Source organism: Bufo gargarizans, chromosome 2 (genome assembly GCF_014858855.1).
Source record: "Bufo gargarizans isolate SCDJY-AF-19 chromosome 2, ASM1485885v1, whole genome shotgun sequence".
In the NCBI taxonomy this organism is placed as follows: Eukaryota; Metazoa; Chordata; class Amphibia; order Anura; family Bufonidae; genus Bufo; species Bufo gargarizans.
Window position 1 is genome coordinate 130,173,850 of NC_058081.1, and position 14,119 is coordinate 130,187,968.

Genomic DNA, 14,119 nt, shown 5'->3' on the forward strand with positions numbered 1-14,119 from the left:
GTAGCTCAGTAAAGTCGCACCAAACACCACACTACACTAAACCCCCCCGTCACTTTTTAACCCCTTATGAACCCCTGATCACCCATGATCACCCCATATAAACTCCCTGATCACCTCCCTGTCATTGATCACCCCCCTGTCATTGATCACCCCCCTGTCAGGCTCCGTTCAGACGTCCGTATGATTTTTACGGATCCACGGATACATGGATCGGATCCGCAAAACACATACGGACGTCTGAATGGAGTCTTACAGGGGGGTGATCAATGACAGGCTGGTTATCACCCATATAGATTCCCTGATCACCCCCTGTCATTGATCACCCCCCTGTCATTGATCACCCCCCTGTAAGGCTCCATTCAGATGTTCGTATGATTTTTACGGATCCACGGATACATGGATCGGATCCGCAAAACGCATACGGACGTCTGAATGCAGCCTTACAGGGGGTGATCAATGACAGAGGGGTGATCACCCATATACACTCCCTGATCACCCCCTGTCATTGATCACCCCCCTGTCATTGATCACCCCCCTGTAAGGCTCCATTCAGACGTCCGCATGTGTTTTGCGGATCCGATCCATGTATCCATGGATCCGTAAAAATCATTTGGACGTCTTAATGGAGCCTTACAGGGGGGTAATCAATGACAGGGGGGTGATCACCCATATACACTCCCTGATCACCCCCTGTCATTGATCACCCCCCTGTAAGGCTCCATTCAGAAGTCCGTATGATTTTTACGGATCCATGGATTCATGGATCGGATCCGCAAAACACATGCGGACGTCTGAATGGAGCCTTACAGGGGGGTGATCAATGACAGAGGGGTGATCACCCATATACACTTCCTGATCACCCCCTGTCATTGATCACCCCCCTGTCATTGATCACCCCCCTGTAAGGCTCCATTCAGACGTCCGCATGTGTTTTGCGGATCCGATCCATGTATCCGTAAAAATCATACGGACGTCTGAATGGAGCCTTACAGGGGGGTGATCAATGACAGGGGGGTGATCACCCATATACACTCCCTGATCACCCCCTGTCATTGATCACCCCCCTGTAAGGCTCCATTCAGACGTCCGCATGTGTTTTGCGGATCCGATCCGTGTATCCATGGATCCGTAAAAATCATACGGACGTCTGAATGGAGCCTTACCAGGGGGGTGATCAATGACAGGGGGGTGATCAGGGAGTCTATATGGGTGATCACCCCCCTGTCATTGATCACCCCCCTGTCATTGATCACCCCCCCTGTAAGGCTCCATTCAGACATTTTTTTGGCCCAAGTTAGCGGAAATATATATTTTTTTTTGTTAGTTTTTTCTTACAAAGTCTCATATTCCACTAACTTGTGTCAAAAAATAAAATCTCATATGAACTCACCATACCCCTCACGGAATCCAAATGCGTAAAAATTTTTAGACATTTATATTTCAGACTTCTTCTCACGCTTTAGGGCCCCTAAAAAGCCAGGGCAGTATAAATACCCCACATGTGACCCCATTTCGGAAAGAAGACACCCCAAGGTATTCGCTGAGGGGCATATTGAGTCCATGAAAGATTGAAATTTTTGTCCTAAGTTTGCGGAAAGTGAGACTTTGTGAGAAAAAAACAAAAAAAAAATCAATTTCCGCTAACTTATGCAAAAAAAAAAAATTCTATGAACTCGCCATGCCCCTCACGGAATACCTTGGGGTGTCTTCTTTCCAAAGTGGGGTCACATGTGCCCTGGCTTTTTAGGGGCCCGAAAGTGTGAGAAGAAGTCTGGGATCCAAATGTCTAAAAATGCCCTCCTAAAAGGAATTTGGGCACCTTTGCGCATCTAGGCTGCAAAAAAGTGTCACACATCTGGTATCGCCGTACTTAGGGGAAGTTGGGCAATGTGTTTTGTGGTGTCATTTTACATATACCCATGCTGGGTGAGAAAAATTTCTTGGTCAAATGCCAACTTTGCATAAAAAAATGGGAAAAGCTGTCTTTTGCCAAGATATTTCTCTCACCCAGCATGGGTATATGTAAAATGACACCCCAAAACACATTCCACAACTTCTCCTGAGTACGGCGATACCAGATGTGTGACACTTTTTTGCAGTCAATGTGGGCAAAGGGGCATATATTCCAAAGTGCACCTTTCGGATTTCGCAGGCCATTTTTTACACATTTTGATTGCAAAATTCTCACACATTTGGGCCCCTAAATTGCCAGGGCAGTATAACTACGCCACAAATGACCCCATTTTGGAAAGAAGACACCCCAAGGTATTCTGTGAGGGGCACGGTGAGTTCCTAGAATTTTTTATTTTTTGTCACAAGTTAGCGGAAAATGATGATTTTTCTTATTTTTTTCTTTTTTCCTTACAAAGTCTCATATTCCACTAACTTGCGACAAAAAATAAAAAATTCTAGGAACTCGCCATGCCCCTCACGGAATACCTTGGGGTGTCTTCTTTCCAAAATGGGGTCACTTGTGGCGTAGTTATACTGCCCTGGCAATTTAGGGGCCCATATGTGTGAGAAGAACTTTGCAATCAAAATTTGTAAAAAATGGCCTGCGAGATCCGAAAAGTGCACTTTGGAATATGTGCCCCTTTGCCCACCTTGGCTGCAAAAAAGTGTCACACATCTGGTATCGCCATACTCAGGAGAAGTTGGGGAATGTGTTTTGGGGTGTCATTTTACATATACCCATGCTGGGTCAGAAAAATATCTTGGTCAAATGCCAACTTTGTATAGAAAAATTGGAAAAGTTGTCTTTTGCCAAGATATTTCTCTCACTCAGCATGGGTATAAAAAAAGTTCTATGAACTCACTATGCCCATCAGCGAATACCTTAGGGTGTCTACTCTCTGAAATGGGGTCATTTGTGGGGGTTTTCTACTGTCTGGGCATTGTAGAACCTCAGGAAACATGACAGGTGCTCAGAAAGTCAGAGCTGCTTCAAAAAGCCGAAATTCACATTTTTGTACCATAGTTTGTAAACGCTATAACTTTTACCCAAATCATTTTTTTTTTTTTGCCCAAACATTTTTCTTTTATCAAAGACATGGAGAACAATAAATTTAGCGAAAAATGTATATATGGATGTCGTTTTTTTTGCAAAATTTTACAGCTGAAAGTGAAAAATGTCATTTTTTTGCAAAAAAATTTTTAAATTTTGATTAATAACAAAAAAAGTAAAAATGTCAGCAGCAATGAAATACCACCAAATTAAAGCTCTATTAGTGAGAAGAAAAGAAGGTAAAATTCATTTGGGTGGTAAGTTGCATGACCGAGCAATAAATGGTGAAAATAGTGTAGTGCAGAAGTGTAAAAAGTGGCCTGGTCATTAAGGGGGTTTTAGCTAGCGGGGTTGAAGTGGTTAAATAGAGGCTGGGTCACATGCTGCACTGGCCAATCACAGCCTTGCCAATAGTAGGCATGGCTGTGACGGCCTCTTGGGGCAAGTAGTATGACGCTTGTTGATTGGCTGCACCTGAACCCGGACTTTTACGAAAATGTTCGGGTTCGGGTCCGTGTCACGGACACCCCAAAATTCGGTACGAACCCGAACTATACAGTTCGGGTTCGCTCATCTCTAATCCCTGATTGACTTGGCCATTGCATAACATTCTACTTCTTTCCCTTAAAAACCTCTTTGGTTGCTTTTGCAGTATGTTTTGGGTCATTGGCCATCTGCACTGTGAAGGACAGTCCAATGGGTTCTGAAGCATTTGGCTGAATATAAGCAGATAATATTGCCTGAAACACTTCAGAATTCATTCTTCTGCTTTTATTAGCAGTCACATCATCAATAAATACAAGAGAACCAGTTCCATTGGCAGCCATACATGCCCACGCCATGACACTACCACCATCATGCTTCACTGATGAGGTTGTATGCTTAGGATCATGAGCAGTTCCTTTCCTTCTCCATTCTCTTCTCTTCCCATCACTCTGGTACAAGTTGATCTTGGTCTCATCTGTCCATAGGATGTTGTTCCAGAACTGTGATGGCTTTTTTAGATGTCGTTTGGAAAACTATAATCTGGCCTTCCGTTTTTTTTAGGCTCACCAATGGTTTACATCTTGTGGTGAACCTTCTGTATTTACTCTGGTGAAGTCTTCTCTTGATTGTTGACTTTGACACAGATACACCTATCTCCTGCAGAGGGTTTTTGATCTGGCCAACTGTTGTGAAGGGTGTTTTCTTCACCAGGGAAAGAATTCTTCGGTCATCCACCACAGTTGTTTTCTGTGGTCTTCCCGGTCTTTTGGAGTTGCTTAGCTCCCCGGTGCATTCCTTTTTTTTTAAGAATGTTCCAAAAATTAGCCACACCTAATGTTTTTGCTATCTCTATGATGTTTTTTTTTTTTTTTTTCCTGCCTAATGATGGCTTGCTTCACTGATAGTGACAACTCTTTGGATCTCATCTTGAGAGTTGACAGAAACAGGTTCCAAATGCAAATAGCACACTTGAAATGAACTCTGGACATTTTATCTGCTCATTGTAATTGCGATAATGAGGAAATAACATACACCTGGCCATGGAACAGCTGAAAAGTCAATTGTCCCATTACTTTTGGTTTCTTAACAAGTGGGAGGCACATATGCAAACTGTTGTAATTCCTACACCGTTCAACTGATTTTGATGTAAATACTCTCAAATTAAAGCTGACATTCTGCAGTTAAAGCACATCTTGTTTGTTTCATTTCAAATCCATTGTGGTAGTGTATAGAGCCAAAAATGTTAGAATTGTGTCGATGTCCCAATATTTATGGACCTGACTGTACGTCTACTACCACTTATCCTTTGATCTGACACATGGGGCTCCTGCACTACAGCATCATCTTCTCTTATCTTGCTGACACGCAAGTAGACGACTGTTTGTTTTTTATCCAGCAGTCTCACCCTATATAGGGAGACTGCACTATTCAAATGAGTTGATGTTTGATATCCATTATAAACGTTTTATCTCCTGTTTTTGTTCACTTGTTACATTTCAGATCTAATTATTGATCTGATCCTGGTCAGGTATCAAGCCAAATGTGTCCCCTGATGAGCCCAAAATAGCATGAGCGAAACGCGTTGTGAACCGACACGTCGTCTTCTTGTTATAACATCAACCTTTTACCAATCTCTAATCAGGATCGGTTTATAGGAGTTATTTATTAATCTATATTCTTGACTCATTTTATTATTTTCATGTATGTATAGTTTCGAATTTTTTTTTTTACAAACAGGATTCCCAAAAAGTTGGGACACTATACAAATCGTGAATAAAAACTGAATGCGATCATGTGGAGGTGCCAACTTCTAATATTTTATTCAGAATAGAACATAAATCACGGAACAAAAGTTTAAACTGAGAAAATGTACCATTTTAAGGGAATTAAATATGTTGAATCAGAATTTCATGGTGTCAACAAATCCCCAAAAAGTTGGGACAAGGCCATTTTCACCACTGTGTGGCAACTCCCCTTCTTCTTACAACACTCAACAGACGTCTGGGGACCGAGGAGACCAGTTTCTCAAGTTTAGAAATAGGAATGCACTCCCATTCTTGTCTAATACAGGCCTCTAACTGTTCAATCGTCTTGGGCCTTCTTTGTTGCACCTTCCTCTTTATGATGCGCCAAATGTTCTCTATAGGTGAAAGATCTGGACTGCAGACTGGCCATTTCAGTACCCGGATCCTTCTCCTGCGCAGCCATGATGTTGTGATTGATGCAGAATGTGGTCTGGCATTATCTTGTTGAAAAATGCAGGGTCTTCCCTGAAAGAGATGACGGCTGGATGGGAGCATATGTTGTTCTAGAACCTGAATATATTTTTCTGCATTGATGGTGCCTTTCCAGACATGCAAGCTGCCCATGCCACACGCACTCATGCAACCCCATACCATCAGAGATGCAGGCTTCTGAACTGAGCGTTGATAACAACTTGGGTTGTCCTTGTTCCGGATGACATGGCGTCCCAGATTTCCAAAAAGAACTTTGAATCGTGACTAGTCTGACCACAGAACAGTCTTCCATTTTGCCACACTCCATTTTAAATGATCCCTGGCCCAGTGAAAACGCCTGAGCTTGTGGATCTTGCTTAGAAATGGCTTCTTCTTTGCACTGTAGAGTTTCAGCTGGCAACAGCGGATGGCACGGTGGATTGTGTTCACTGACAATGGTTTCTGGAAGTATTTTCCTTTTACAGTAGCATTCCTGTTTGTGGTGCAGTGCCGTTTAAGGGCCCGGAGATCATGGGCATCCAGTATGGTTTTACGGCCTTGACCCTTACGCACAGAGATTGTTCCAAATTCTCTGAATCTTCGGATGATGTTATGCACAGTTGATGATGATAGATGCAAAGTCTTTGCAATTTTTCGCTAGGTAACACCTTTCTGATATTGCTCCACTATCTTTCTGCGCAACATTGTGGGAATTGGTGATCCTCTACCCGTCTTAGCTTCTGAGAGACACTGCCACTCTGAGAAGCTCTTTTTATACCCAATCATGTTGCCAATTGACCTAATTAGTGTTAATTGGTCTTCCAGCTCTTCATTATGCTCAAATTTACTTTTTCCAGCCTCTTATTGCTACTTGTCCCAACTTTTTGGGGATTTGTTGACACCGTGAAAATTTGAATCAACGTATTTTTCCTTTAAAATGATACCTTTACTCTGATTAAACATTTGATCTGTCATCTACATTCTATTACAAATAAAATATTGACATTTGCCATCTCCACATGATTGCATTCAGTTTTTATTCACAATTTGTTTAGTGTCCCAACTTTTTTGGAATCCGGTTTGTATATTGTATGCTACTCTTTATTGTAGTGATAGTCCTTCTGGTCAGCATATATTAGCTGGTAGCTTATCCCTCATTCAGGGCCATCCAAGGGTGCTCAGGAGGTTCCTGATACAGGATCACCCCTGTCGGGGCGGCTATTCCGATTGTAGGCAGGGCATAATAGCTATAGGGCCAGCTGTAGGGTCAGAGCCCATCAGTTTAATATACCTGGTCCACACCTGCCTCTCAATGTCCCAGAGTATTGAATATTTACTCATGTAGTTTATGACTTCTTTTCATCTTTTTTCAAAAATTATAAAATATGTAATTGAACTGACCCACAGAATAAAGTTATAATTTTTTTTAAGCTAATAAAAATGAACGCAAACTTTATAAGATAAAAATTCAGTGGCAGTGTTGCTGTTTTTTCCCATTCCCTCAAAAAGAAATAATAAAAGTTAAAAGTTAATTAGTAAGTTATGTCTACCCCTAAAACCCCTCATACAGTTGCATCAACAGAATTTTTAAATTAAAACTGATTGGTCACTAAGCCCTGAAATGCATACAGGGCATGAAGCTAAACCTAACTATTTTGTCTAGAAATGCTGCTGCACTTTTCGACACCATCGCCATACTGGAATGAGCTTTTTTGTGTCTTTTTAAAAAAATTCACTGCGATAAATCTGGGGTTAAACTCATTAACATAGCTAACCACACCCACTTTCCTATTTCAAAACTGGAGGGAGTGGTATTTAAATACCAAAATAGGTGCAACATTTTTGTACTAAAAAGCCCAAATATTCACAAGGCCCTATTTTGTGTCTTTTTAAAGCCAGAATTTAAAGAGTCTGAGACACACAGCTCCTGTGAAGGGTAAAAGTTCAAGATGTACAGAGTTCATACATTTTTATGCATACTATCTACATCAATATGTCTTCACAAAAATATCAAAACTGAAGAGAGCAAAAAATCTCTGATCTAGATGCCAACATCTGAGACACAGACTTTACTAGTGGTCTGATAAGGTGCAAAGGGTGATTAGATCAGCAACTGCTTATCTACTAAGGGTACTTTCATACACGCGTTTTTCTTTTCCGGTATTGAGTTCTGTCACAGGGGTGCAATACTGGAAAAAAAATGATCAGTTTTATCCTAATGCATTCTGAATGGAGAGCATTCCGTTCAGGATGCATCAGGATGCATCAGTTCAGTCCTTCTTACGTTTTTTGGCCGGAGAAAATACTGCAGCATGCTGCAGTTTTCTCTCCGGCCAAAAATCCTGAACACTTGCCGGAATGTCGGATCCAGCATTAATTTCCATTGAAGTGTATTAATGCCGGATCCGGTACAAACTGTTTCCGGTTCTGTGCATGCGCAGACATTTTAAAAATGAGAAAAAATAAATACCGGATCATTTTTTTCCAGATGACAACTGGAAAGATGGCTCCGGTATTGCAATGCATTTGTCTCACAAATGCATCCATTTGCGTCCGGATTGCTGGATCCGGAATCCTCTGCCGCAAGTGTGAAAGTACCCTTACTCCTTTAGTGCTAAAAATGACACCCCCTCAAAAGTGACAACCAGAGGGCTTATAGACTCCCTGAATGGTAATGAGGGTGATAAAGCAAAAAGTTGCTGGTGTCACTGGAGGCTTTACAGGGGGAGAGATTACAATGACAGGACGTGATCTTTCTTTCTGATGTCTCAGCTTCCCCCTTCATCTCCTCCATTATAGTGACATAGGACAAAAAAAAAATTGAAAATCTTTCTATATTGCTCCACAAACTCAAATGAGAGCTGCTCTCAAAATATTTAATATTTGATCCTTTTATAACTACCGGTAAGTTTCCGAGCTTTAATAAGATAGCAAGATCTAAGCAGTAGCTCTTAGATTCTAATCATGGCAAGCATTTAAAATTATGTAGAACTATATGGGCACTTGGCGTTGAAACAGTGAAACTGCACATGTCTAACTAACCATTACATTAGCATTATTTTTAATACATATACATATTAACAGGATTCTGTCAGCAGTAAATTCACAAAAATCATGCACAGTGTCTTGTAGGGTTAACTCAACTTATTGGAATGGTACCTTTCACTTGGCAATCTGTTGCTTCATTTTGGAGGAAATGTACTTTTAATTAATATGCAAGTGCCCTGAGGGCGGGACAAATCTACTCTGTGCACCCTTGCTCTTCCTGCTTCCTCTGCCAGGCCCTCCTACTTGATTGGACCATATGGAAAGGTGAGATTTTATCATTGGTTCACATGGTCCAGTAATACATGGGGGCTGTAGCTATGGTTCTGTGTCTGTGGAGTGGTGAGACAAGGTGGGTTACACTGACAGTTTGATCCCCTCCCCCCAAAGAATGTTGTATTGAGGAGGTTGCCATGTGTTATCACACCAAATAGTGTACTGAGCCATTTCATCTCTATGAAGTTGGCAAGTGGACTTATACATTTTCATGTAAATGTATACCCAGAACCTCATGTTCATTAGATAAATCTAACATGTGGATGTGAAATCCATATATTTAGTTCTATAAAAAAAAGAAAAAAAAAGAAGCATTACTCACCTTACCAATCACCTGCCGCTGCTGTTCTGACACTTACTGGGTCCCCACTTCTCACTGCTAAGGCAATCACTGGCTGAAGCAGGCTACCAGTGCACCCAGTGATTGGCTGAACAGGCAACTCTAAACACTTCCCGCTTGTTAAGTCACAACTAAAAAGTGTAGATCATGTTAGGTCTGCAGTTCATGTCAACCGCTCTCCTGCTCTCATGTTGCAGCCTCCATCATCTTGCCGAATATGCCCTTAGGGCACTTGTGTGCTCCTGTCTGATATTTTAAAGGATTTGTACATGCAGTCACTAAACCTTCCCCAGCGAATGTCTAAGGGTCCATTGATATCTTAGACACCTTCTCCAGGCAGAGGGTGCTTGAGCTTAAATGTCCCATGTAACCAGCAAAGGTTTTGGAAGAGTTAATGCATCTGCTACTTCTTGTGATTTACCTTCGTTATCCAGCCTGTGTTCCCTTCTGTGTTTCTGATGTGTACCCATCCAGCTTGTGTGCTTGTGACCTCACAGTGTTTAAGTTTCTCCTGGTCTGTCTCCCTGTCTGTGTTACAGTCTTGGTTCCTGCCTACCTTGTTCCTGTTTCCAACATTACCCTTTCCCAGTTTCCTTGACCTCAGTGGGTCAGCTGCCAACTACAGTACACTGGGACTATCCCAAGAGGTAATGGTCTAGTTGCTCAACTACAGCAAAGTCCAGATCCCTGTACAGGGGTTAAGGGTGAATACCAGGGAAACACTGGAATAACACCTTTAGGGTTTTGCCCAAAGCCAAACCAGTTAGTTGGCCGAGTGGGGCCATACTTGCTGATCAGTAACAGACCAGCTGGGAACGGGTAAGCATTGGGCAGGGGGGGAGATCAGTAAGGTGAGTACTGATTCTTTTTTTCAATCCATTCTACCTAATTATATAAACTTTTTTTTTTTTTTCTGTTAGACAACCCTTAACTACTTTACTGCTGTGAACAATCAAGAACCATCCCTTTCCTATTGGAGCCACAGCCACTGCAGGATCAAAGTAGTTACATGATTCAGATGAATGACCATCGATATAATACATTCTTGGCTTGTGCCTGCCATATCCCTATCTACAGTGTGGCATACATACAGGACATATGGACAAGGGTTGTCTTCCTCAAAAACCCCTTTAACGCCTTCAATGTCCAAAGCCATTAGGCATTTAACCACTAGAGAGAACCGGTCAACTATCCTGACTTGACTGGTTTAGAAAACGATTGTGTGCCCCATGAAAAAACTTTTGGGGATAATCATTTATGCAATGTTGTAGATAAACAAGATGGTCGGTTATTTCATTACTAAAACGGGCAAGTCAAGAATGCAGATATTCCTCCCTAACCTCCGCACAGCTGTAGACTACCAGGAATTGAATAATTTTGGCTCTGTTCACTGCACTGTAGCTTCTGATTATAACAAAATGCTCTGGCGATGGCCAAGGGTAGCATCCAATGAACCCCATTGAACTGCAAATATGCTATAATTAGTGCCTAACCCTTTCACTACCATAGACCATTAATAGATACTTCACTGGCCTACATTAACAACAAAGTCCCCATTAAACCATTCACTACCTTGTTCAACCAGGATTGCCACCAGTCACTCTTTTAACACCTTACACAACCCAATGTTTTAACTATTCTATTAGCTATTAAAATTAACCCTAAAACCACCAAGTATTATTGTAGCATTATGCATATACTATATGTATTTTACTTATTTCTACAAGCTGAGCTTTGCAGACATTGCCATCACTCACTATCCCCAATGGAGCTCACAATCTATATTCCCTATGAGTATGTCTTTGGAGTATGGAAGGAAACTGGAATACCCAGAGGAAACCCATGCAAACATGGGGAGAACATAAAAATGCCATATAGAGAACTGCAAGGCAACAGCGCCTACCACTAAGCCACCATGCTTCTAAATTACAAGATATAAGAACTTTAAGTATTTGAATACTGGGATAGAGTATTATTTGGAAGCTGGTTAATAGTATAAATGGGCACTAAATGGTGATATTGTTTTTACTGTATAGTAGTATTATATAGCCATAGCTACAAGTAAACAGCTGATAGGTGTGGGTACATGGTATCGGCCCTCAGCCAATCTTATATTGATGTGGCTTTAATAAATATAGTACCTTTTTTATATATCAAAAATGCTAATTTTTATCTACATGCGCTACAGCAAGATTGATGCATATATATCAGGAGAATGGCGTTTTTATTTTATCTGACTTTCTTGAGTGTTTATTGGAATGTTCATTTTGTAAAAAAGCTTCCCCAGTCATTTTCTGAGTCTCAGAGCAAATTACGGTTTAAGAGTGTTACCCTACGCAATCAAATCTATCTAATTAGGTATTACTTAAATCCAGCTTTTATCTCAGTGGGGGGAATTTACCAACTAGAACATCAGACAATTTCATATATTGTTTTATTAAAGAAAAAAATCCTCCTGACAAAATTGTACCATTTGTCTGACATCTCTAAACAATTTCCAGGGATGGCCTCAGCAGTAAACTATACTAGGTTCCCACCGGAGGAAATTCTACAAGTAATATAATTTGGAAGACATAGAAATTACCAGCATCACATGCAGTAACTAAAGATTGGCTTGCAAATACCGTTGTTTCTTGTATGCTTTTTCTGTACTCTCAGTTTTCTGCAATTTCCATGAACAATATTATCTCTTTCATAACCCTGTCATCCAAGATCTTCCTATGAATTCACCAATCTGTTTGTTTTACCGATACAGTCTATATTTTATAATTGGCCTGTTAACCTCCTCATTAGGAACACTGTAATTAGAGGTAATCTGTCTAATTTTACTTTTTCTCTAATCACTACTAAAGTAAATGTGTTCTACTTAAAACAAACTGATGCCTAGAAAAAAAATCTGTCACATTCCCAAAGAGTGTAGGAGGTGGAAGACATCTTCTCCACCTACTCAAGAGAATTTATAGGTCTTAGAATAAAACATTTTTTTTTTAGCACATACATTGATCTGTCAGTAGATTATTGAGTGTGTCATTGAATTGATGCTTTGTGTTTTATAATAAGGAAAAGAAGTCTGAAGAGAATGTATTGCAGCTCTAGGAAGCTTCAGTCCATTAAATGCAAGGTCAGAATTCCTCTGATAATTCTAGCAGGCCAACACAGCAAAGCATTGTGGGAATTACAGGAAAGCACAGTTAAGATGCAAAGCCACGTGCCCTGATGACTACTGACTGTGTTATGAAGCAGGCTGAATGTCAGCTACAGATCAGGCTTCTAGCCATCAAAGGAAACTTTTGCCATGAATATGTATCTATATTTCATTTTCTTTTTAAAAGCCTAATATGAGCTGTTTATAGCGTATACTCTAGACAGGTCTAAGAATTATTAAACATGTGATGCCTATGTTGCAGTATTTTGCTATAAACGTTTTATATAGTTTATATAGTATATAATGATAATGTATAGTATGTAAGTGATGTGGCAGTTGAGCTGCCAGAGCGCTATATGAGGGTCTTGAAATGGTGTATCTCGCCCACAGGGGCCTGGGTGAGAACAGGATAGGCTGGGCAAATAGTTTTTTCTCACTGTCTGCAGCAGAAAATTAGAAGCCATCTGAGGAGCTCAAGTAAATAAAGACTAAGTCTCTCTGTCCTTCTAACTCTGTGTAGGGTAAGCACTGTTTTGTGTTTTGGGTAGCTTGGTGGTAGACCCAGATCCCAATAGAGAGGTAGAAATACTGTGTAGACAGTGGCTAGACAACCTAGAATTTGTGTTTATGATTTATGTTTGGTCTGCTGTTAATGTGACAATAAAGATGGTCGTGGGCAGTGAAGACGTCCGCCATGCAGGACGCATGGGTTAGCTCTCGTCTGATGTAATGCAAACATAATGTTCTTCCTGTTATTGCTGACCATGGTTCCTATATCCAGTTGGAGAGGAGCCAGCCAGGTTTCGATTTCTGGTTGAGGTCCCCAATGTGACTCTGTTCATCCAGGTTGACCAGGTGCAGAAACACGTGATAATGCTTTGCTTTGTATAGGCAGTATGCTGGAAGACCACTGAACTGTGCCTACAGTGGAGGCTGATGACTAGGTGAAAGATGAAGAGGCAGTGGAGGACATTGGCATAGAAATCCCACGATTACAAAGCGGGGGTGGCATTACTATCAACTGGCCCAGTTTATGGTGTGCCTGGGCAGGAACCACATTTACCCAGTGGGCTGTAAAAGACATATATTGTCCTTGACCATAGTTATAGCTCCACACATCAGTGTTGGCATTAACTGTACCGGATGTCGTCAGGCTCAAGGACTGGCCCACCTTCTGCTCAACATTCATGCATTTTTAGAGAATTAATGATGGCTTGGGGCTCTCCGTCTTGACTGGGGACAAACCATCAGCTCTCTGAAATGTTCAGAGTCCACAATATGGAAAGAGAGGGAGTACCAGCAACTTGGTCAAGTGCACGTTCAGCTTCTTTGCCATTGGATGAGTGCACACATACTTTTGTTGATTGATTGCTGGGGAAAACCATGACGAGGAGTAGGAGGAGGGGGAGCATCATGAGAATAGGTTGAGCATGCCTGCAATACATGAAGGGAAAGAACAACAGCTTCCTTCTGCTGAGGTTAAGAATCCTTGACTGCTGAATAAGTGGTGCGGGTTTCTTGGAAATGCAACGGTTGCTATGTCAGGCTGTACCACTACATTAGTGCAACGGTTTTCCCAGGCCATTTTATGGTGACACTCCATGTGT